Source organism: Phaethon aethereus, assembly GCF_964289735.1.
Source record: "Phaethon aethereus genome assembly, chromosome: 4".
Taxonomy (NCBI): domain Eukaryota; kingdom Metazoa; phylum Chordata; class Aves; order Phaethontiformes; family Phaethontidae; genus Phaethon; species Phaethon aethereus.
This window is the reverse complement of record NC_138578.1, coordinates 62409020-62435375: the sequence shown is the minus strand read 5'-3', so window position 1 is coordinate 62435375 and position 26356 is coordinate 62409020. Positions and strand designations below refer to the sequence as shown.

General features: G+C 35.8%; 1 protein-coding gene across 5 annotated transcripts in view; it reads left to right on the top strand.

The window, feature by feature from the left end:
• The window catches only part of PCDH7 (protocadherin 7), a gene marked incomplete at its 3' end in the record, with an annotated part of 296658 nt that overhangs the window by 210277 nt on the left and 60025 nt on the right, over nt 1-26356 (top strand). The window lies entirely within an intron of this gene.

Below are 26356 nucleotides of genomic sequence, written 5' to 3'. Positions count from 1 at the left end.
TTTTGGCGTGCAGGCAAATGTGCTATAAAAACAGTCAACAATGAATTTTGGGAAAATGGTGGGAGAAGCCAAGAAGGAAAAAAGAAGTTTTGCATAACAGTTTAATAGAAAAAAATGAGTGTATCATATGTAAAAAAAAAATAAGTTTAAGGAGTTTAAACACCAGTCATAAAAATTGCTAGCTACATTTTCCCATATTGTGGACTTGTAAAAAGCTTTTTTGTTCTTCCCTGAACCTTTCATATGGTGCATTGCCATCAGGATTAATTTCAGATATAAAATAGTGCTATTTGCATAAAAAACTTTTCCAGCAACTAAGTCTTGCATGACATCAGCCTGGGGGCAAAGTCCAAATGCTAAGTCTTTATACTGGTCTTGGTTCATATAACTGACGGAGGTGTTTCTGTTTCTAGATATCAATCTAAAGAGTTGGATCTTTAAAAAAATAAATGTTGATTTGTCTTGCCTGACTTTCTCCATTCCAATTTCTTTTTCCCCCTCTCCAATTGTCTGACACCGCTACACTATCTTTGACCGTATTCTCTGCGTGAGTTTAAACTGTACGGTAATTCTCAGTAAATAAACTGGCTCAGTTTTTCTAACTTTGCCTGCACAGTCTGACAGAGCTTTTAACTCCTGATCTGTCCAGTTATCTTCTGTTGTGACTGTTTATACATACCAGAAAAAATAATATACAGTAATGCTTTTCTCACAAGTCTTTCAAAGTCTTCCTCTCCTTTTTTTTCCCCCAATTATATTCAACTATTCTATCTCAGTTTCATTCAGTCTTGAAGCCCCAGAATCTACCACTAGAATGTTTCAGACATGCAGATAATGTACTGGTCTAAGATGTAATTCTCTTATGATCAGCCTGTACAATACTTGGAAGTTCCCTGGATTTATTTAAGGAAACTAATGATTAAAATTAATAATGAAATTATTAAATATTTTCAATAAAAGGATTTGCACCCATATAGTGACTGTTTCTGGTGCCTAAGATAATAAAGATGTTTTGACAGGTCCTTTCTGTTTATTCAAGTGATTCCTGGAAGAGCAGCGTAACAGCGTGATTTTCATGAAGTTGAGGCCCAAGGTCAGTCCACCGTTTTTATATGCACAGTTACTGCAGTAAGAACATGTTAACTGAAGAAATTTTTGGACCGATAGATATCAAATATACATCAGCAATTTTTTTTAATGGTTTGTGCAAATACATGAAGACCTTCGGCTTTCACATTGTGAAAATGAGACCCAAAATATCTGAGCTGTGATAATAACTGAAAGAGTTGTACAATCCAAATGACATTCTGTCTGGTCTAGCACATTTCTTACCTAATGATGAAACTTGCAGCAATTCAGAAAATAACTTCCTGTCTTATAGCACAGGTAGTGCTTCAGTCTTGTGTGATGCTACCCATTTCTCAAAAAATATCTTAAACCTGGAGACTAAAGCATACAAATGCATATCAATATAGCACATGGAAGGAGAAAGATGTGATAAATGCATCCACCTGTATTGTAGTCAATAATTCATTTGTGATGAGCTTCACTCCAAACTGCATCTAATATAGGTCACTTAAAAAGCCTCTCTTGAGAACTACTCATGAATTTTTCAGTGATGATGACTAAGCTATATTTATGCCAAGGGAGACTTTAAACCTGAAATTTTAAACAGAGTTCAGGATCAGGTGAATACAGGCTGCATGTGCATTTGGTAGTTAGACATTTGAAAAGTGCCCATGAATTACTGTTAGGTGACATCTCTGCTAAACTGTGTCCTGAGGGATGAGGGATAAAGTATGTCTTCTCAATATTGTGTGCACTTGTAGAAGCCTGTTTAGGCCAATACATGTTGTTTTACTTTGATGAGAAGAATATATGAGTATTTTAGAAATCATTGTGGTCATAACAATGAGGAAACAATACAACCCTATCTGTCTGTATTAACTTTTTTAATATTATATATATGGAAATGTGCAAGTAGAGGAGGAACCCTTGGGAGTAGAGAGGAAATGTCTGAAAAATACTTTGTGGTTCAAGCAAATCTTAAAGTAACTCTTCAACCATGAATCAAGCCATGTTAATAGACCAGTAAGTCAAACAAAATGACAGTTTTCCATTATTAAGCTCAGGTACTACATTATATACCAGCTTATGTGTAAAGATACATTGACACATATTCTACATGAGAAAGTAATTAGCAGTACAATAGAAGAAACATTATGTTGAAAGATAATGTCATTTTTAACTGATTTTCTGTGATTTAAACTTTCTCTTGGAAATTTTTTTTTTCTTTGTCTCCCTTCTCCCCCAACTTTGTAAAGAATGTTTCCTTTCTTCAGTACTGGGTGGAGAGGATACAAAGATATGAGGTATGTCTGTCCTTATGTGTTTTAACTGGAGGCAGGCATGTTTCCTGGTCTCTTAATTGAATGTAGTGTGCCAGTTAGGACACACCTGCACTGGAAACAGATAAAAAGAATTAAGAAAGTAATGTTGGACTGCATTTCTTCACAGAGCATCATCTTTAATCCTCCCTTACCATCTTCTGCTAGGTAGAATCGAGCCTGAATTTGTTCTGTATCTAGCCATGCTATATGAGAGGAGTAAAATGAGACAAACAATGAGACATCTTGCAGAATAAGCCATTCTTAAACCATAAGAAAAGGTAGAGGAGGCTCTTCTTTTTAGGCAAAAAGGCTTGTATAAACTTTATGTGGTATGGGGGAAGTTATACTGAATACTCCTGGAAATAGTAGGGAAAAGAAGCTTTGTCAAAGCAAGTACGTAACGCATATTCTGCAGTTCATTTATTTATCATTAACTCTCTACTTTATGTGTGCTGAGCTATGTCTGACGGAGTGGTCGTGGCACGGTGGGCTAAAGTTGATGTTTTACTTTCTTATGGCCAGTTCAGTTTCCTCTGTTTGCCTTTGAATACTGTATGTCCTTTCAAAGAGTGGGCAAAGGGTTTTTCTCACCCTCCCCTCTCTAGGGTGAGATAATTGTGTGAGGAGATTGATTATAGCTACATTAGGCTATGGTTTTAGGTGCATTTACGTGTACTTAATAACTATAACCATGTGGTAGTTAAAGGGAGGTGGTGTGTCCATCAGGTTGTATGGAAATGGACTGGCTATTTTAGGGACTGTAGTGTTTATCAGCAGTGCCCATGTGATTTTGTTTCTGTATTTTCACCTTGCTGCCTCTAAGCAAACAGCAGTTGCAATAAAATGAAAAGAGAAAAGGTGGCCAGAACTGATACAGTTAGTAAGGGAGGCTTGAGTATGTGTTCAAGTTGCTTGCTTTTGTTACCACTCTGAAATAAAGAGGGAAATAATACTTTGAGGATCTTCTGTATGTGACATCAACACCTACAGTTTGTTTTAAGAAGTTTTTTACAGCAGCAAAATTGCAAATTGCAGTTTACCCAGGGAACAGAATCATTTCCCCACTACCATACTTGAACTGGAGATGTAAGGGAAGATTTCTATTACTTTTTTATACCTTTGTTTTAGGTTAATTCTATTCATGGTGTAACATAATTTGCATGAAGAACAGTTTTTCCTGAATCTATCAGTTGCATAGGAAAATGGATATTATTCATGCAAGTGGAGCTTAAACCTCCCAAGACTGAAAAATATTTCTGTGCAACAAATAATACTTAACATGAGCACTTGAAGTCAATGGGAATCCAGAGTACTATGCTCCATTAGAATGTGAATATTGCTTCACAGGACTAGGACCTCATTTCATTTGTGTCCACCAGAAGAAAGAAAAATAGTTTGTATATCTTCATCTGTCATAGTCTGACAGTACTCAGGTGAGCTTTTGAAATATTTCACTGCTTCTATTATGATGGAGGGTGAAGCTGTTACAAATGAAACTTTCTTCTAATTTAAAAAAGTCTTCTCCCCTCCTAATCGATGGTCTGTATTTTACTTATTTGTTTAGAATGGAAAGTGAGATTGCCATCACTTTGCAGCATCCATTTGGAAGTGTTTCAGATTTGGAGAAATGTTAGGCCATGACTTTTGTTTTTTCCCCTCAATTTACTCAGATAAATAGTGCGATGAAAAGAGATTTTTTAGAAAAAGATAAAATTTGAGTTTCTCATTTTGTTTTTAGAGTTCTGCTTCCTGCTACCTACTTGAAATGTCTTTGGAGAAATAAATCAATTTACATCAGGCTTTAGAATGTAAATTATTCTTGTACCAAAGAGAGTAAGCTTTGAGACAAAAAAAAAAAATTGTGTAAAAGCAGAAATATTTGTTGCTGCTGCTCAACTAACTGGAGTGTGAAGTTTGCCATTCCACATGTCCTGAAGTATTACAATTTATGTATTATTGGAAATATTTTTATTTTTACAATAGTACTTAAATCATGATCAGATCTGCATTTTATTATAGGAATCAATGGAAATACTAATCAGTAGTATTTCCTGTAACATGATACATAGTCCTTGGTCACGATGAATTATTATGTCTCTTGGTAATATATAATTCAGTGAAGCTGTTTGTGGCTGTAAGTATTTGAATCAGAATTTAAGTGAAATTGTGATGAGAGGAGAGAGCGTAAGCTCCCAAGCTTTAGTCGCCCCATGAATTGCACGGCTGGCTGTCTCACAGGTATGCAGAATGAGAGAGACAGTTGTTAGCTATGACACACACTTTATTTTGCTGTTGGCTTTGGAGTATTTAGAGGAAAAAATCGAAGCACAAAGCAGCAACTGGGGACTATATGAATTTTCAGAGCACTGTTATAAGGAGGAAGGAGAAGGAAAGATTCTAGCTTTCTTAGTCTCTATTATTCTGTATTGTCGTCTCTGCTCCCTCATTTACTCAGTAAATACATGTGTGTATAAATTAAAGTTGTAGAATCTTAACCTGACAATTTCTTAAATCTGTGTAGAAAAGTGAAAAAATCCCAACATTAATTATATATGTATACACAGGTGTTTTTATACATTAGTGTTGCATTTTCCATTAATAATGTGGTATTAGAAATAAATAGGAACAACTGAACTCTCTTTTTCAAAGAAAGAGCCTACAGTACCATGATTGGATATTTTTTACTCATTCCGTATGTGGCTGTGTGAGGTATGTTTGTGTCAGATTACACCAGCTGCACATAAGGGGTGATACATTTTACTCAGAACTGTTTGCATGCTGCTCAAAGGGAGTATTCTGCTTTCTGGTTGTATGTCTCACCTTTAGCAAATCTGAATATAATATCTCTCCAGAACTAAACTTTTATTTGTTTGTTTTTTAAATACATGAGAAGCCATAAAAACTAGGTTTTATTCATATACATGTCGTGCTGAGACAGTGCTTAGGAAAAACTTTGGGTTTTTTTGTTAATATTACTCAGCCAAAATGGCAAAAATTGATCTTAAAACTTACTTAGGGAGCTATAATATTTTTACATCATTGTTTTAAACAAAACTAAACCCAAAGAACCCATATGCCTTTTGATTTGAAAGTGATGCTATAATGAATAAACATTTTTCTCAGGAGAATACATGGCAATGTAAAGTTTGAAGATTCTTCAAGTTTGCTTATTTTAAATCTTAATAGAAAATGTGTGAAGGCCTCTAGTAAGAACATATTATAGTGCTAGGACAATAGCTATGGTAAAGTGTCATTGATTACACATTTTTTTAAGAATTGAAATATATATAATACAAGAAATATCTTGATAAAGTCTCTGCAAGAATCCTGAGATAAAGGTTGCATCTAATTAATTGAAGTGAGGTACTTGCCTGTTTACAATAATACAAAATTACACTGCAATATTGCAATATTGACAAAATATTTTTGTTTCAAAATCTCATCTGAGCATTAACAATTAACAAATGTATTTCACCAAGACTTCTGCAAGATTTCCAAATTAGGTTTTGTTTTGCAGTTTTGAATTAAAACAAATTGAAAATCTCTGTGAAGGAAAAGCATTATGGCTTGCTATCATGTATCAAAGGATTTTGTTTAACTGTTTTTCCCTTTTGTAACAATTTTATTTTAAAAAGGTAAATGTTGTGATATATAAAAAAGGTTGTAGAGCAATGAAAATTTTTAACAATATACACTGAAACAAGAAACAGATGGCTTTAGTCTTTCTCCTCAGAAAGAAATAAAGCATATTCAAACCTGTGAGACTTCTCATTTGTACTTTTCAAAATGAAATACAAGTGAATTCACCTAACAATTCTAACAGATTCTAATAAGTATTTATTACTGCTTCTCTTATGTAAGATTTGCTTAATCAATAACGTCTGTATCTTATAGTTTGCTGTTAATATTCCTGGTCTGTACTATATCATAGAGCAATATGATATGCTCTACTTTCCCAAGCATGCCAGAGCAGACCTGAGTTTAGAGAAAGGACCTGGTCTGACCCATGTGCGGACTGACATAGTGGCAGAGATGAGTTGGAATCATTTGTGTGATGGTATGCAATGTTACAGGCTGTGGAAAAAAAGAGGACACCAGGACAACCATCTTTTAGAAATGTGAAATACTGTTTCTTAAAATCTCTCTTACAAATGCGAAGAAATCATGCACTTTCTTTGTATTGTTTGGGTAAACTGCAGTTTGCTAGGACTAACACCATCTTCACAGTTAATCTGCATAGACCTTATTACATTGATTAATTTTTGAACAGAGAAAGGTTAGTGTTTTTGCCTAGGATATCTGGATCCCAGTCCTTGTTTCAATGAATGATTGTTTTAAAACTTATTAAAAAAAAAGCTTTGATCTTTATGCTCCCAGAGAAGAGTCCAAATAGGACTTAAAGCTAGGGCATGGGGTAAATCCCCTGTTTTCCCTAATGATTTTGTTTTCCCTGGAAAGCAGAGAAGTATGAGCAGAGAGATTATGTCTCAGACTTTGTAATTTAGTGAGAGCACTCTTGAAATTTAGAAGTGTGGATCTGTGTCTCCTTGGGCAGGAAAGGACTGTGGTAATCCACAGCCTGAATTGTATGTCTAGCAATTTAATAGACAGATGAAAAGGACAGTTTTTCTGTGACACTTCATCCACAATCCCAAACCCTAAATGCAGAACACAGGATGAATTTAGGTACCTTCATGCTCAAAATTATCTGTGTTCAGGCTATGACTAGAGATAGTCATCGAAGATGCTACAAAACACTACTAATAGCAATTTAGGTCACAAATGGCACTTAATATCAAATTGTACTTTTAAACATTAGATTTACTTTACATGTGATCAGAGAAGTCCACTGAGTCCTTTTATGCCTCTTTGTTTTGCTCTCCCTTGAAAGAGCTTAAAGTATCTTAAGTACAAAATAATGGATTATACAAACTTCGTGGACATGAGATAATGGAAATCTTGAGGAATGTGATAAAGTGTGATGGGAGTGGTAACTCAAAAAACTACCTGAGCATACAGATGAATCTGTGTAATCTGTCTTTTTAATTCAAGTGGATTATAACAGTGATAGACACACTTTCCACAGTTGGATTATTTTCAAAGTTTCTTTTCATGGATCCTCTTGTATATGGGATTTTTTTGTTGCTATATTTCAATTTTGTTCTATGAATTAATAGAAGATAAAGAGGACATGCAGAATGGCTTTAATTATGTCATTAAATAACTTGAGTAGGTTACAAGATTTATGTCCTTAGACCTACATCTGACTGAAGCTTTGCTTTTTGTTTTAGGGGTAACATGTTTGCACAAATCTCAGTCAGTGAGTTTTAGTTGACTGATATTCTGCAGTCAGCTCTGCACAGTTCTGCTGTGTGCTTGACAGAAGAACTTGCATGGTCAGAAGAGTCTTCTAGTCAAGTCAGCATCTCTACAGATATGCAGATCTTGACTAACTGAAATTCTGTCTCAAGAGTACAGAGTGGAAATAATCCATGAGCTGCAAAAATTAACTAGAGAGTGTTCATTGAACCTCTGTGCTTTTAATTACTTTTCAGTTGCTCTTTATAAGATTTTGTTGTGGGGAGGAATACTTTATTAATAGCTAAAATTCATATGCAACATTAAGAGAGAATGATTAAGAAATCCTAAGTCATAGCCTTGATTTATTTCTGTAGGTGAAAAATGTATATAACTTTTAAAGTATTCTATCAGATAATCTCCTTCTAAACTTCATTTCTGTGAAATTATTTTAAAATTTTATGTCAATAAATCTTGCCCTATATTGTTGGCAGAATAAGTATTGTACCAAAGTATTTTAAGCTACATTTCTATAATCCTTTATGGAATGACGAAAAGATGCAGAAAATGGATCATAACATTAGCTTTGACATTTACTGTTCTTGGAACTCACTTTTATAGTGACAAATTAATGGAGAAATTGGTGTTTGAGTATCTTCTTTAGCAAGGGTGGAAAGGGAACCTTTTCTAATTCTAACAGCATTATCAGATTCTTTTCCTGTTAAGCAGTAGTGCAAAACAATGTCTAAACAACATAAAATGCTTTTTGTTCATTCAAGGAATGCTTTTTTTACCCTAGTAGCAGCTGCTCTTCTGTTTCTATCAAGTTCTACTGGAGGACTAGCTGTAGTCAGCTTGTGGTCCATTGGGGCATAAACAATCTTCATAGCAGATTAGCTATTGTAGTTCACTGACCACAACTGTCACCCAGAGGAAATTGTTTAACACAGTGTAAGTATTTCATGTGCTTTCCATATAGCTGAGTGATTCTTTATTTCTGTACATAAGCTTAGTTTGTATGAACAGTAAAATACTTCTAAAAAAAGAGTTTTCACACAGTAGTGATGGTGGTTAAAGTCATCAGACATGTTTGGGGCTGTGCTTTGACTGAAAGGTATCCTGATACTTGTGAATTCTGAGCAACACTGCAAATGCAGTGCATGTATCTATTTGAATAACATTTATACTAAGTCCTTAGGGCTACTTTTAACTATTTTTCCTGAGATTTAAGAAGTTATATCCAGACACAGTGACACTGCATCAGCTACATCTGTTAAGCATATTTAGTTGTTTTTGTCCCCAGTAGAATCTGAAGAAAACCTCACTGACTTCATTCCATATGTCTATTGTTACCCTAATGCTTCCTGGGTAACCACAGGAATTGAATAAAGAGAATCAGAGAAACTCAAGAATAGCTGCAGCAATTCTGATCTCATTTTAAAATGATTTTGCAATTACTGTTGAAGAATAAGTCATTCAGCACTATTGGTTTTCTACTGCTGTGAGGCACTCTGATGCTGTTGTTTTGATGTGAGTTTGGATTGTTCATGTGGTGCTGGAGTGCTCAGAGGAGTGACTGAAGCTGTGATAGGGAGAGCCCTAAAGTATTGGCATGGCTAACATCATAGCACCCTTTCTAGATCATGTTTTTCATGATAATTGCAAACCATTGTCACTTTGGAGTTGATGGTGCTGGTCTAAAACTATTCATCGTTTGTTGTCATTCTTGCTTCTCTGAGGAGAGTTGAGATGTGTCATACACCGGTTCTTTAAAGCAGCAGACTCCATGTGGAGACTACAGTCTGAGTGAAAGGTTTGCACAGTGCTGTGTGCAACAGCATGTGGGCCGGAAGGCTCATGTCCCTCTGCTAGGCATGGGAGAGAGCATTCTGGCTTCATTAAAAGCAAACAAACAAAGCCCCACACCCAGTTCTTATTGTGTTTTGATTGCACACTTAACCTAACTTTGGAAACAACACCACAACTGTGTTCAAAAGAAGACCTGAACCTCTTGGGTTTGTAGTCCCCACCCTACCCTTGCATGTGTTATGACCAGTAAAACAAAGACTTTGATTTCTGTTGGCCAGTCATGTATAGAGATTTACATTTAAAATTCTTTTTTTTTTCTTTTTTTTTTCTCTTGAGCTTTTAATTAAAAGGTTAGAGTTAGAAGAGGAGATAAATGAAAATATTTCAGATAGTATCTAATGGCCTTTTTCACATCCAACTCAAACTACTTTTAATCCCCAGACATTGATTCCTTAAAAGTCATTAAAGAAGGAAGCAAGGACTATAAACTGGTTGTTTCTCTAAGGAAAGGGAAAAAAAAAAAACAACCAACATCCCTTCCCCCCAACAACCCACCCTTGGAGGGAAATAAATCATTATGAAATGAACAAGATCAAGGATCTGGTATTACGATCAAGACTTCTTATGATCTGACCTACTCAGCTTTTGTGAAAAGGTTCAGATGCTTCTGTTGCACAATTAAACTTTCTGTTGTTTTTTCTTTCCTGAGAGATTGTACTTTCCCCCACTGTTCCCCAGTGGAACAGCTTCCAACCCTCCCACTCTTCCCTGCTCCTTGCCCTGCTTTGAAACAATTTCTTAGGAACCCAAGCAAATTTCTTTTTCATTCATTCTCCCGCTTCTGTCTGAAACAGTTTTTATTTATTAATTTTCAGGTTGGTTCAGGGGGAAATTCCATGTGATGGCCCAATGCTTTCTGCTTCCATATGGGTTAATTTCACTGCCAGTCATACTTGAAAAGTATTATCATCTCCTCCCTTTCCCCGGATCTGGCATTTAAGTTGTTTTCTGTGGGGATGACTCAATGAGTCAAGCAAGGGGTCTCAGAAGGATAAAGAATCCATCCCTGACAACTGCACCTCCATATTTTTGTAGAAGCACACTATTGTTACTTCTAGCCATAATGAGTGATTTTGTTTTCAGCACATCTCACTTTGTCAAGTGTTTCATTACCAAAATGTGAATGTGGAGGCTAAAAGAAATTAGTGTTTCTATTGATTTAGTTGCTATTTAAAAATAGAAGTGAGAACTAGTAAATTCTTGATGCAGTCTCCTTTTTAATGAACTCCTGATTTTATAAATGTCTTTGTTATTCAAAAAAGTAGCAGTAGCAAGAACTATTGACATGTATTTTAAAAGTTACGGTTTTCCTGATCCTTGGAAGGTGACCACAGCAGTAATGTAGTCCTGAAAATATATAACTTCTACTCTCTTCTGGGAAGAAAAAATAGAAGATCATTTAGGAAGAGTATATGAATGTATTTAAAATATTTATTTTTAGAAGTCTTAATAAAAATAGCAAATATTCACATTATGGTATGTTTTGACAAATATGTACACATCAAGATGGCTTAGAAAATAGTAAAGAGGAAAGCGTAAGACCTGAAATGATAAAACAGTAAGACAGCATGAAAGAAATGAAATTTTTAGTTTTTCAAAGCTGTTAAAATGCATGCTTATTTAGCACAGAAAATATGACTAATTTGTGCATCTACTAACTTTAAGCATTTTTTTTAATCATTTCCTGATGAATTATCATTTAAAATACAGGTAGAGGTCAAATGACCTGATTTCACATATGTTGCATTACTGTTATGCTGCTCTTGAGAGTTCAGGGAATTCAATTCCACCTGGAGGTAAACAATGCCAGTGGCAGACATTGTGGACCACATTCATCCTGTATGTAATTCTTTTGAAGTGTATGAATTATATCACAAGGAACCCAATGCCTTGAAGGTATTTCTTAGTAAAATATATTTTAAGGGCAGCTTTGCTGGCACAACAAAAATGCTATGAAGTAAAATATGTTATGTTTACAAATATTAATCCTTATGGAGATATTATAGGAATATTCTGTTTTCTTTGAACAGCAAGTACTATGTTTCTACCTGCCCTCCAGAAGTATAGCTTTTTTAATTTTAAGTCATTGTTGACCTACTAGAAAGATAAGATCCAGACATTAGAAGGTGATAACTGAAGTAATTTTTAACTAAAAATTCTTATAACAGCATTGACGGCTGAAATAGTGTTGATGTACTTGTGGTTTTGCCTGCTGTTCTCAGAACAGCAATGCACCTATATACTTTACCACCTGTGAGAGCCTTTATTCAGATGCCCTTGTATGTATAAACATGTGTGTATAAACAACAATTAATCGCACTGTAACCATTGAGATATCAGAACCACTTGATATAAATGCGTCGTGCTGTGTAGATTGTGCCTACTTAGTTGTTGGTTAAGGCTACAGCAGGTACTGACTTTAAAAGAACTTTAAGTTTAAACTGTTTTCTTATTTAATTTTTGTGGAATGTGAAGGGGATAACAGACTTTAATATCTTTGCAGATAGACAAGTGTAAACCTTCAATATGCCCCAAGCATGCAATCCTCTAGTTTGCTTAGGAAAAGTTTGATGGGAGACATTTTTTATGTTATTGTTAAGTGATGGTGTTAAAAATACTGAGTTTTCCTTAAGGATGACATTGCGTGTGTTTTTATACAAAGATCTTGTTTACTCCTACAGGAAACCAAACCTGATCAATAAAGATGGATTAGGATGATTGAAAATCGTAATACGAGTTCAGCTGCATTATAACACTTCATAAATCAATCTCTTAAAAGTGACCAGGGCCACCAGTCGTTTCAGGTTACAGCGTAGCCATTTCAACACAAGGCTGAAGTGACTGAGCCTGCCTTTAAGCTCCTTGTGAAACCAAGGCCTATAAAACTTCAACATTGTACACTTAAGAGCTTGTTTAACTAGTTGTAAATGGAAATGTCGCGGTAGATTACCTTGCCTAAAACATGTTTTTGCTGTCTGTAAAGGAGGTTGGAAGCCAAAACTCGTTGAGCTTCCCATCCTAACCACCCTATTCCCTTTGAAACATTACATCGGAAGGAAATGAGCAGCAATGAATGCAGAGAAAGTGATTACCTGGTTAGGAAAAAGTATTGACACCAGCAGATGGTTTTGTTTACAGCTTTTCACTGATCAGTTACTGGAGATGTAGACACGAAGAACAGGGACCGTGACTACAATCTGGTTCTGTAAACAGATAGGTTTGCCTGTTAGTGATGCCTGGCTATGAGGCTTAAAAACTACTATAATGACTCATTTAGCCCAGTGTGGCAGGTGCAAAACTGTGTGAATGTTGAGGATACCATTCAAATACTCAGTACAATAATGTTCTTTGTCAGTTTGTAATTCTTTCTAACTTTATTTGCTTTTTAGTTACTAATATGTAATGAGATGGTATAGTTAAAGACAGACGAATAGCAGCCTCAGCATCTCATTCCTGAATGCTCAGCTTAAAGCCCTAGCCCCTCACTTTCATATAAAAGTCAATATTATTTTATCCTGTGTTTTTCCCTCCATCTGACTTAGTTTTCCCCAGCATCTGCCGGAAGGAAAAGGTAAATTACATTTACATAAGCATATATGCATATATGAACACACATCATATTAATGTTTAAGTGTTTAATGAATGATTTTGAAGTCATTCCAAAGTACAGGAATGGCATAGATGGAAAACCATGGCAAGATGCTCATCTTCAGAAAATTCCTTTTGTGTGAAGTTGTAAATAGATTTTGTGTTTATTGATAGGTTTTTCTAATGTAACTCCTTACCGTCACATTCTGCTAATCAGTGATTTAAAAAAAAACCCCAAACAAAAAACAATGAAAAGGATATAAGGAAATCACTATGTTGGTTTTGTCTTCTTGAATATGGGAACCTTGGAAACTAACTTATCTTTTTTTATTTGTCTGCTCACTAGAGAATACTTTTTCTATCGCCAAATAAAACAAATGCTACTAAGGGTTTTATAACGTACTTGTTTCTTAATGTAGCAGGTGGTATGGTTTGAAACAGGTTTGGAAAAAAAATCTGAATAAAATACTTCAGAAGGAAAGAAGCATTTTATTTTTTTAAATTGTTTTCAAATGCTTGGCACCCTTTCAGATGCTAAGCCTATTTTTCATTGTTTCTTGGCTGTCAGAAACTTGCAAAATGGCCTTAAGTCAATGAACTTCTATGTATTATGATCTGAAAGGAGGCAGAAGAATTCAAGAGTTTGATCACTGTAGGGAAAAAATCAGCTCCTTTTCTTTCATTTTTCTGCTTGCAACTTGTGCAACAGATGGCAAGATTTGACAAATAAAACCATGATGTATATGTTGCCTGTTTATCAATTAGTTATGCCCAATTATTGCTCAATTTCCATGTAATTGCACTCTAGGTAAGGTCTATCTAATGTCTACACAAGCACAACCAACAGAGGTGGCTTAATGTGGACAGGGACACTTACCTAGCGTGAATTTCCTGGGCTGTTCTGGATGGTGCAATGATACTTGCACAGCAGGCAACTTATGCTTTCAATGACCTTGGCAGTATTGAAGGGATAATTCTGCTTCCACCAGAGTGAAGTTGGTATTAAACAATGTCTTGAATCTATTAGGAATGAGTATGCATGCCTTAGCCATCTGGAATGTGTATTTGTTTGTACATGTTTTACTGCCCCAGTGCAAGAAAACAAAAATTAAAGCAGAACCCTCTCCATTGTAGGCTACCTTTTGTCTCTTCCCACACACAATATTTTCATATACTGATGAGTTCTATTTTTTGTCTGTGATATTTGTTCTGAAATTCCAGTTCTTTTTTTTTTTTTTTTTTACTGGGTTTTGAAAGCTTCAACTAGCTTAGTTTAAGGTCATATCTTGAGCACGCGTATTTCTTGGGCTCCATCTGTGCAAATCACCTCTAACCCTCTGGTTCAGGAAGACAATTTAAAAAATCTAGGTGTTGTCTGAAGTAATATTTTGTGAGTAGGAAAGCTGTACATAGTGTGAGGGGTGGCATTTGCTCTGTCAGTACGCTTCACATCTGCTCCCCTCTCACCTAACCAGGGAATGCAGGAGCCTCTTTCTCTGAAACTGACTGTGCCACAGGTTATCAAATCCAGAGAGTAAAGCAGATCCTGAGACCTGGTTATTCTTTCGAAATGGCTACTTTGAAATAATCAAATTTGAAACTAGTTTAAAGTAAGAATCATGGTATACATTTAAAATCGGGAAGAATTTTTTTAATCTGTCATTCTATTATTTTGTTTTTCTTTAGGAATTTTGTGTGTGTTTTACCGTCACTTGAGACCTAATTATATGAAAGTACCATTTCTGCATCAACTTATTTGATATGAATATAATTTTCCATGTGATGGGGGAAAAACTAACCTTTGCTACTAATTTCGAACTGCATGATGTAAGACAGTGGGAGTTAGCAGCGAAAAATTGAAGGTGTTCATTAAAATGTTGAATTTTCAGAAGTAGAATGTAAATATTTAATACCACTGGAGTTGCGAAAACAGATTGAATATCATCAAGTAGCTTCTAAGTTTGTTATCCTCATAAAAATACTCAGTATGCAGCACCTTCAATAAATTTCAGTGAAAGAATAAAATTAGAAGCCTATCATCTTGAGAGTTCCCTATGCTAATAGTGTTAATGCAAAGGAAAGGTTTATGCCTTACTGCGTACGTGGCTAGATGTTTCCAGGGATGGGGCACCTACCACCTCTCCAAAGTTGATGAACTGCTTGTGGATTTAATGTGCTTGGGGTCACATTTTACCAGAACAATGAAGGGAAGTCTATTTCTACAATATGGTTATAGCCCATTTAACTACCTTTCTTCACTGCTGTGACTGAAGTGAGATTTAACAATTTTAGAGCATATGGTATTTCAAACATAACTGGAAGATATTATCAACTATTTGTAATAAAATCATTCTTTCGCAAGGATGAGAACACATTTTGTATTTTCCACAAACTGATTTCCAGTTGTGGATAGCCTCCTATCCTCAGTGCATTCTTGCAGTTTATAGGCAGAATAAGGTGAGATAAATAACCTGTATGGTACATGAAGCCTGTATTCTGTTTCCAGAATGGAGGCACTATTGTACCACTGAACACATTGATAAAACTTGTATATGTAGAATGTTAAATACTAGCCTTTACTGCTTCCTTTCAACATCTTGCACAGTACAAGGCAGTGGAAGTTTCTGAAAAAAGGCAGTCATTACAGTGTAAAATTCCAGAAGCAGATGGTAAGTATTTAATAACAATGAAGTACGAAAAGTAGGATCAATGCCATCAGGTAGCGACTAAGTTTTAATTTAGTTCATCGTGAATTCATTTTCTTAGCTATTTAGCAGTGAAAGCGTAATAGAGATTAAAAAGCATTTAGTAGGCAGACAACAGTTATGAAAAAATAGAACTGATTCAGAATGTCAGTTTTAGTAGCTTTCATAGGTTTTATCGTGAGACTATTTGATTTTGACACGGCGTAGACACGCAAGTTTTTATTCTTACAGTGATCTAAAAAAAATTGTATTTTTTTAGAATTTTTTTGCTTCTTGCCTCCCAAACTTATTCTACCCACCATGGCTCATTGATTCCATTCCTAAATCCTCACCCTGACTCCAGCTAAACTGAAGACACATGGGAGTGGCTGCTCCACTGGGGTATAACAGCATTCATTAGCTGGGACAGTAGTTCCAGATGAATTTGCATTAACCTTGTGTATAAAGCTTCTGGATCAGCAGAGCATCTATGAATTTATTAGTAGACAGGAGTTCTTACCTTATCAAGGGAAACATAGCAGTTGCCCCAGTGCAGGAGCCACTGCTTTGCACTGTTGTATCAGTAGCCAGTGTCGCCGACAAAGGCAAGATACCATTCATTCTATGTTTGTGGTTCTAGACAAGGCACCATTGCTGTTTTTTTGTTTAAGGTTGTTTTTTTACTAAAGAAAAACTCTGCACCTTATTCTGGTGTGTTACCATTTTTAATTTAACTGCCTGGTAACATACTGCAGCACGTACTGAAATTGCCTACAGCCCCTTTATGCTATTCATTCAAAATGGTGGTGTTTGCAGAACTACTAGGTTCATAAAACACATGAGTTGTCATTAGAAATTTTTGAGATACTAAGGAAAGTTATGTCTCCTTCAGATTTACAAGATCAACCTGATATTATATAGCTTGCAGTAAATGCAATAGAAATAGATATATAAGGAGGAAAAATGTTTCCTGAAATACATAATTTTTACCCATTCCAAACAGCTACCATACGTAAAAGCACAGTAGAAAAATGCTTAGGAACAGTTCTGCTGATTCCAATTATTTATGGCTCAGCATCAGTGACTTAGAAACTAATTTGTCCAATAATGAATGAACTCTGTTGCTGAGATAGATAACAAATGGTATTATGATATTCAACAGCAGCTACTTGTTTCAGGGTTTTAGGAAGTTGCTGTGAATAGTGTTTGCCTCCGACATTATTTAAACTGATGAATATTACATATGGCTTGATCTTACAGCACTGGAATACAAGATCTGACAGGTTAAAATGCATTCCACACAGCTGAAGACTAATAGAGGTTAAGGGGATTTGTGTGTTGCAATTTTCTTCACACAACTGTAATGTAGTAGTCAAGCTACAAATAGTATGTCTCTTAAAACAAATTGCTTGTGTGAGTAGTATTAGAATAGCACACAAATAAGAAGTCTAGGAAACACCCGTTTGTATTTCCTCTATGTAGCAATGTAGAAGCGCAAAAGATTGCAGACCAACCCAGTCAAATTCTTAATGAAATATTGTCTAAAAAGATAACATCTGTTTTTTCTTTATTGTTAAAGAGTTTTTCCCCTCAGAGAAGAAAATCAGCAGTCTTCTTGTCTTTGTGAAGATCTCTGTACTAAACCTAGAGCTGCTGTAATTTTATACTTTATTTTCTACCATATCTTTCAATAAATATAACCGGTGTGCATATGTACTTTACAAAAAGAATCTAACATTTCAGTTCCAGTTACAAAGGGTGAACCTACAGCTTATTTCTCTATACCTTAAACAGTCAATTCTTTGTTATTTGTGGGTGGATTATCTGGTTAGTAGAGCAACTGTGCTGCAGATACAGTGACATCAAGCTGCTCTGGTTTTGCCAGGCTGATTAGGTCAAATTAAGCATTATGCAAATGCACCCATGATGCTTTCAAGATCAAATTAAGTCTAGAATAGTCTTACTGCTTCAGCATGGCATGATAACTGAGCTAATAAAACCTGCAAACCTGCAAATTTACTTGCTTACACCTAGCCGTTTCTACCGAGTAGCATACTTCAGGTCTATTTTGATGGAGTACACAGACCCTTGAATGCTTCTGCTAGGGTTTGTCCAGTTATAACTGCTCTAAGTCTCTGGCTTTGAGATGAAACATCAAAGGCAAGAGGGATTCATGAAAAATCTTTTGGTTTGCTTTCTTCCTTACTAATCTTTTTTTCCTACTGTCCAGGGTGTTCCAGTTCTTTAGTATCCGAGTAATGAGGTAGTGATCTGGCAGGCCATTTTAAATATTTTTTTTAAGTTCTTTTGTACGTCGAATTTAGAATGTCTCTGTATAACTATGTAAATTAGTTTTATAATTCAATGCCAATACTTCCATACTAAGTATTGATAATATCAGAACTAGAATAGTTTGAAACATATTTTTTGTTTATGCAAACTCCATATTGTTGTGTTAAACACGTTTTGAATATATTTAAGTATCCCTTGCAGCTACCACTCCTGGGATCACCATGTGACTTAAACTCATCCATCTTTCTGTCTGTTAAAGTGCAGTTATCAGAAAGAAACACAAGTAACATTTTCTGTAGATTCAAATTAGAGCAACTTTAGTCTGTGTCCTGAAAACAAACATTATACTTCAGGGATAATAAAGGCAAAGAGGAAAGGGGACACACTATGTACTTAGGAAGATTTTGAGCAATTTGGACTGGATCTGGCAAACAATGGAGATGTGTAAATGTTTAGAGAATTTGTCACTGAATTCACAGTCCTGTATTAAACATCTCCACTCCCTATGCAATGCATAACGTAGGTGAATAAGACTGAATTCTACAATAATCAGCATGCAATAACTGTCAGTCAGTTATTGAATTAGCTGATAAGAAATTAAAAGAATATTATTGTGACTTCAATGTCACTCCTTTAGGAGTCTCGATGCCTGAGCTGCAAGAAGGAAATTCTTCTGTTAAGAGCTGCAGGTTTGGACCCTTTACAGGGGTTAGACACTGCCAGTATTAGAATTCCCTCCCACCAAAACACTGAAACAATATTATATTTTTCAGTAGTTTAAGTGTTGCACTATAACTACATGGGTTTCTAGGTATTGGCTATGTAGACTTTTATATGCAAGGTAGCTAATGTACCATTTTTCCATGATGTACTTTCCTGTACTGAGATCTACACACACAAAAGGGTTTTCAGGTGAGTGAAGATTATATTTCTGAAATTACCAATGCAAATAAAAATTCCCAATGCACCTCAGTAATTACATGCAAAGATATAAGCAATTGTTGTAATATTTATGATTGTATATGGCATGCTATGTATGTTCATGCATATAGGAAGATGATGGACATGGAAATACCAAGAGTTATCTATTTCTCTTCCTCCTCTTAGATTCCTTTTAAATTAGAACCCTATGCTGCAATTTATAAAAATCAAGAAATCTTCAACAATTCATTCCTTAGAGCCTAAACAAAAGTTGGGTACCCTCTATGTAAAAAAATTCAGCAACTCTTTCTAAATGTTTTCCCCTTTCCTTCTTGACTAAATAGTACTTAGTCTTATTGTGCGAACAACTTGGGTGTGCCACAAAGTGTGATTTGAAGAATTGTACCTTCAGCCGTTGTGACATAAACAAAGGGAGCGGCAATGTTTAGCAATGAAGAACTTGAGTGTCTGCATTCCCCTTTCCATATTCCTTTAGAATGGAACTTAAATACTAACTGTGAAAATAGGAAATGCTGAGAAAGACTATTTTTTTCCAGAGGTTGTTCTGTTCCACAGAGCAATTAACAGAAATACGGTTTTGAATTCAAAACTACCCATAGTCAGAGAAAATAAATTTTCAGGATGGAAACAGATTTAGATCTTTGCTAAACTGTTTCTAGAAATGTAGCCTGAAATGTCAAAGTTTTAACTACAAGATTGGTGCCTACCAACAAAAGACAACAGACAAATTTTTTAGGTGTATCTAAAGTTTTGAGAGGTTCTGCTTCTGAGATACCCATTCTGGGATGTTGCCACTAAACCTAGTTTCTTTAGAGAGTACTAAATATTTGCTCTCTGGAAATTGCTTTCCCTCATGCAATGTAATACAGATATCTCTTTGGATAAAACTTTGAGACTGGTTTGCTCTGTATATGCCCCTCTGTGCAAGGGTATCATTCCTTCCTACACAACAAAAAGAACAAAAGCAAAACAAACCTTCTAAAAACCCTCACTGGGTTTAACATTTCTTTCCAGAGTGCTCCTACATACTGACACTGTTATTTAGAAAATATTCCAAGGTACCTGTAGGGCAATGTGTTCAAAAATAACGAAACAATTTTATTAGGCTTAAGTACCACAAAAAATATTGAGCAACAGTGCCTCTAAGAGGATTCATATGCAATAGATTTCCCCAAAATATATAGGCTCCTGGGCCAAATAGGCCAAATGCTCTATTTGTTGTGGAGGGTTCCTCTGTCCTACTCAGTCATGTCAAAAGTGCATGAAAATTTTGACTAATGAATCTGCCAATTAATCTCTTTCAGCAGTAGTAGTGTTATATGCTATACACAAACCTGTGTTTCTGTTTTGTTTGTTTGGGGGGTGTTCTTTGAGAATGGTCAATGTGGCTATCACAAAGTAGACCTTTGAATCCTGGTAGAAATTGTAGTTGCTGCATTACAATACTGTGAATAAATTTGTCACAACATAGCAGCATACTCATACCAGGATACTTTTCAAAATTTCTTCCCATCCCTCCAGGTTTCTATTTCAGCAATTTTAAGGAGTATGATGATGCTTGGCATGTCAAAATGCAGTCACTACTAATTACTGTGGTTGCAAATTCTAGCTTGGCAGGTGGATATCAAACCACATTCTTTTATGTGCTGTAGGCTACACAACAATCCCTTCTTGTGGGGAATCCACAGAACAATTGTGAGAGAATTATGCTGACTAAAGTCACTATTAACCTGGCACCAACTGTGTTTTAAAATGCAAGTAACAGCCTGAAAGTGTAATTTTGGATTTGCTAATGTACTACTTTACTTATGTACTATTACTTGTATGTAGTACTGCAAATGAAAACCAAAAAGCCTACTGAGAGAAGTTTTTGCAAATGTTACACGGTACATATGCTTGTATACCACGAGTCATATAATTTGAGACTTAATGACTTTAAAGTATGTGCAACCTCAACTTGTGCATAGTTTTGCAAATCAGTAACCAAACAAAGCCACAACATTAAGGAATGTGCTTAAGACACAAAACCACCAAGAAAAGAATTTTATAAATTTACATTCCCCCCCTCACAGTTTACTAAAATGTTTCTGCTAAATGAATTCATTAATATTTAACATTAAATATGCAGACCAACTGCACCGCTGTTTGTGGAACAAGTTTTGGTTATCTGTGGTAGCGTGTGTGGCTCATCAGGATATAAAAAATAACAAAAGGAATAAGAAAGCTAATTTAAAAGGTGATCATGTGTTACCTTTGCAGAGCAACGAGTTTTCCTGATCATCAGAACCCCTTCCACATGGGGTAGTGATAGGTCTGTCAGCTTTATAAATATCTGTACTTTGGGTTACTGGGGTAAACATCCAAGTCTTGGTGTGTAGAGTTGTTGTTCTATTAACATTTTTCTCCTGTATGTTTTCCATCTAGTTTATGAAATGCAAGACTAGAAAGCTTGATAAAGATAATGGTATTTCTCCTTGTTAATTGCAACATGATTGATTATTTGTCTGTTTTTGGCATGACAAAGAAGGATTGTATCTCTACGACTCTGCTGTAAGCATGATAACACCATTGCTAGCTTTAAAATGAAGTTGTCTGGCAAAGAACGAGTCCTTCTTCAGTAAAGAATGTTCGATGAATAGTAAGAACAAACAATATGCACATTTCATGGGAGGATTTTATCAGTATCATTTTGTGTTGGGAGTTTAATGAGACACTTCTCCTCCTCTTCTCTTTTGAAAGTGGAAGCTGTGGAAAGCATGAGGTTTGGTGTTGCCTTTTTTTTTTTTTTTTTGCAATGGTTTTGAGAAGGCATAATAGACATGGTACAAATATAACTGTACAGATTTTAGGAGAAAGATTTTAATTTCAAAAGTGTGCTATTTATGTATCTTGAGGGTCTGTGTGTTGACTGCAGCTGTCTTGGAATGGGATAATGAAATGGGGCTGAATATTTTGTTCATACTATCACCTACAAGACTCCATGAATTACCTCCAGATGCAGAGTACTAGTTACTAACCTTGACATTAAAGTCCTTCTTTAAAGTGTAAGAACTTTGTTATATCATGTACAATAGTAATACCAATCAAAAATTCCCAGTAAAGCTAATTCCCACTATGCTTTATGGAAGGTAATTATTGTGTAGAAGATGCATTAAGGATGGGGGTATAAATAAACCAGTACCTGTAATAGTGCAATCTGCTGTTTTATAGACTACATTAGATGTTCCTACTCCCCAAAAACTGGTAATTCTCACCTCTTGATTCTAAAACTGTCCACATTGGCCACCTTTTTTGCACACTCTCCTCTGTTTTTTTCTTGTGTCTCTACTGAAGCAAAAAGCTATCTGTGTTTTACCTTTCCCCCCCTATTTAACTATTTTATTTCATGTGTCTCCTTAGACCGTTGATGAAACTTTTTATCTTTCTTACTGCTTTCACCACTCTTCTCCTAAATCTTGTATTTCTTCAGGAAGCCTTTGATACTCTATTGACATGCTGGCCTTTAATTTTCAGTTAAAGTAGTTTCACTGGTGAAATCCAGCTGATGAAAAATTTTGAATGTTTGGTGCTCTTATCAGTTTAGCTTTGAAGACACCTTATGGTTGACCCTGTCTTGATTTGGTTGTATTGAGCTATAATTTTCAGATATATTTGGGTGTCAATATAAGTGGGTATCTGGGAACAGATCTACAAAAATGTATCATACAACTCAAAATCTTAAGAGCCTGATGTCTCTGGAGCTGATCTTTGATTGTATGCCTCAGCTCTTTATGCCTCTTTCCATGCATCTGCTGAAGAGAGGGACTCACAGAAGGCAGTATTCTGAGTGAAACTGCCCCGAGATAGTCAGTAGGAAATAACTGAAGTGTCATGGAAATGTTCATCTACTAGCGGATTGACGACCTCGAGGTAAGCATCTTAGCCTTATCTTTCAACACATGGATAGAGAAGAACATGCATTCTTCCCCTTTTTTTTTCTAGTAGTCAAATTGTTAGAGCATGTGAATTCCATTTGGGGAATTCCAGGTTCCTCTCTCTTTCAAGCTCTGTTGTCCATATGATGAGCTGGTGATTGGAGTACTTATTTGGAGAGGATTTCAGTGGCTGTTTTAAACCACGTAATTGTAGATTAAGTAAGATGAACTAGGTCTTGTGCAATTTAAAAAACTATGTTGAGTTTGAAGCTGCATGATACGGCATGGCAGGATCTCTTATCTGGTTGTCTTTTAAAGTTCCTGATCTTATACATTTTTATGATGGTGTGCTTTCTTTGGAAAGCATATATATAGTCTGGCAAGATGTTTTGTTTTTTATTTTGGAATATATCTTGGTCATACAGGTGTGAATTTCTTCTACAAATTTGTTGCTATTCTTCTGGAAATTAGAGTAGGTATAGACAGAAAATCTTTAATTTTGAGGTAGTTTAGTTAACTAATTTTTACAATTTATGAACAACATAATAAAATTCTTATGTCAGTGTGACAGCATCAACAATGATTATCATTGTCAAAAATCTCATCAAAGAATCATGATATCTCAAGACATGATTATGTTCTATATTGACCAGAGAGATTAACCCCATACACCAGGAAAGTCTGGGTGCTGGCCAGCTGGAAGGCAGCTTTGCAGAGAGGAACCTGGGGGCCCTGGTGGACAACAAGTTGAATGTGAACCAGCAATATGACCTTGTGGCAAAGGCGGCCAAAAGCCTCTTTGGCTGTATTAGGCAGAACATTGACAGTGGGTTGAGGGAGGTAAGACACCTCTCGAGTACTGTACCCAGGTTTGTGATCCCCGATATAAGGGAGACATGTATGTACTGGAGTACAGTGCAGCAAAGGGCAGCAGACATGACGAGTAAGTTGGAGCATCTGTGATACGAGGAGAGGCTGAGAGAGCTGGAATTCTTTAGCCAGGAGAAAAGATGGCTCAGGGGTACCTTATCAAGCTGTATCAATACCTAGTTAGAAGAAGTAATGATGACAGACACAGACTTTTCTCAGTGGTATCCTGTGAAAGGACAAAAGGCAAGTGGGCATGAGTTGAAACACAGGAAATCCTACTTAAACAGAAGAAACTGTTTTATTATGAGACCAGTCAAACACTGGAATTGTTTAAGCAAAGATTGTGGAGTCTCCACCCTTGGAGATATTAAAAACCTGACTGGACATGGCCCTGAGGAACCTGCAGTAGGTGAACATGCTCTGAGCAGGTGGGTTGGACTAGATGACCTACAGAGGTCTCTTCCTACTTCAGCAATTCTGTGATTCTGTGAATTTATGTGCTGCAATTGCTGCATGGACTGACTGTTCTTTAAGTTTCAGACTGAGAGCTGAAAAGTAGCAGCAATTAACTTTGTACCGTAAGAGCATTAAGGTACAACCCATAAGGGTGTGGGTATTTTTATGTTGTCAGTTTAGTGCATACCTTGGCCATTGTCTTAGTGTTTAATCCTGGATGGTATTAAGTTGCATTCTGTATTTGTCCACTTTTTTTTGACTGTTCTATCTTAACTGTACATTTTGCAGGGCTAGAAGTGTTTCTTGTTTGAGAAGTGTTTCTTTTTAAGTTGCATTCTGTGTTTGTCCACTTTTTTTTGACTGTTCTATCTTAACTGTACATTTTGCAGGGCTAGAAGTGTTTCTTGTTTGTATAATGCCTTGTGTTTTCAGACCTCAGTCTTTTGGTCCTGTCTGCATTCCCTTCATACACATCATCAGTATGTTGAGACCTCATCTGCTTTTCTATATAGTTATGAGGCCACTTATGTAGAGGGTGTGTAAACTTTTATGCATATGTCCACCAATTTGGACGTGCTTTGGGTGTTAAATTATCCCTAAGAGGTTCAGTGCTTCTTTAATTGTTAATCCACACTAATGCTATGAACTGACTTTGGACACTATAGGGCTGTCTTTGTTTTATCAGATTAAATACTCTCTTGCTACAAGACAGAGGTGGTGGTTCTTAGTATGTATAAACCTAAGTCTGTACAATTTTGAGGGGAGAAAAAAATCTATGATGGTTAGGAAACTTCTAAGGTTCTGAGCAGTTCACTTACCATATTTATATAAGAATTTGAAATACTCGCTTTTGTTTCCAAATAACTCCTGCCAACATCACAATTAGTAGTAGCTGTGAGAATATCACGAGCAATATTTTTCTTTGAAAAAGAAAAACCACTACCACCCCCAAGCAAAAAAAAAAAAACCCACCATAACCATCACAAACCAAACCAACCAAACAAAAAATACCCATGTCATAATGAAGTTCATTTCATTGCAGTTAATGGTACCAATACTGAGTACTCAAAAACCTGCATTTTCAGAATGTAGAAAGGAATGTCATGCTTCTGTAACAAAGTATAACTCACCATGGTGGGTTTTTTTCATTGCTTTGCTATGTCTAAGATCTCGCACATATACAGACAAATACACAGAGACTCAAACCAGGAATACTAGCACAATTACAAAACACGCTGGAACATGCACACAGTTACAACAGTAACTTGGCGTGCCGGTCTCATAATTATTTGATTGTTGCTTCTTCAGCAGGTAAGTCAATTCATTGGCATCAGTCCCTTGTGTCAGAATGACAGCTTCAAAATCAATGTGTAAAACTCTGGAATGTTTGCTTCTATTAACAGGGATTGGGGTTTTTTGTCTTTTTTTTTCTCCCACATCAGGCTTTTAGGCTTCTCTCAAAGTGAGTTATCATATCTGGAGAGCAACATTTTGAGTTGCATGTAATTGTGAGAAGCTATATCTTTGAAAATAAAATGTTTCCAAATTCACGATTGGTAGGTGTGGATTTGTTCCTTTCCACACACAGCTCCAAAGCAAGATGTGGGTAGACTTTCCAGTTTGGATATGTATTCAAAATTTTACTATTGTGCATATATGCTGTGTACATGTACACATAATTTTTGGTGAACTGTGTTTCTCAACCATGATAAAAATAGAAAGAAAAAAAATAGAAAAAATGGCTTGTTAGTTAAGATTTCCCAATTAATACTACTATTTTACTATAAAGGATTTATGACTACTCCTCAGGCTTGATGCCAGTAAGAATCTTTCCATGTCAGTGGACTTCAAGACTAATATGCTGTGATTATCAGGGAATTACTTTGTCAGACTTCCTCTTCACTTTTGCAACGACAGACCTGTTAATTCCAACTCATTTACTTTATGTGGAATGAAAGGTAAATTTGACAAAAGTGGTCATAAGCCTCAAGCTTTTACTAATAACAGTTGATGTTGGTTCTACATTCTGTACTCATAAGATAAAACATCACAA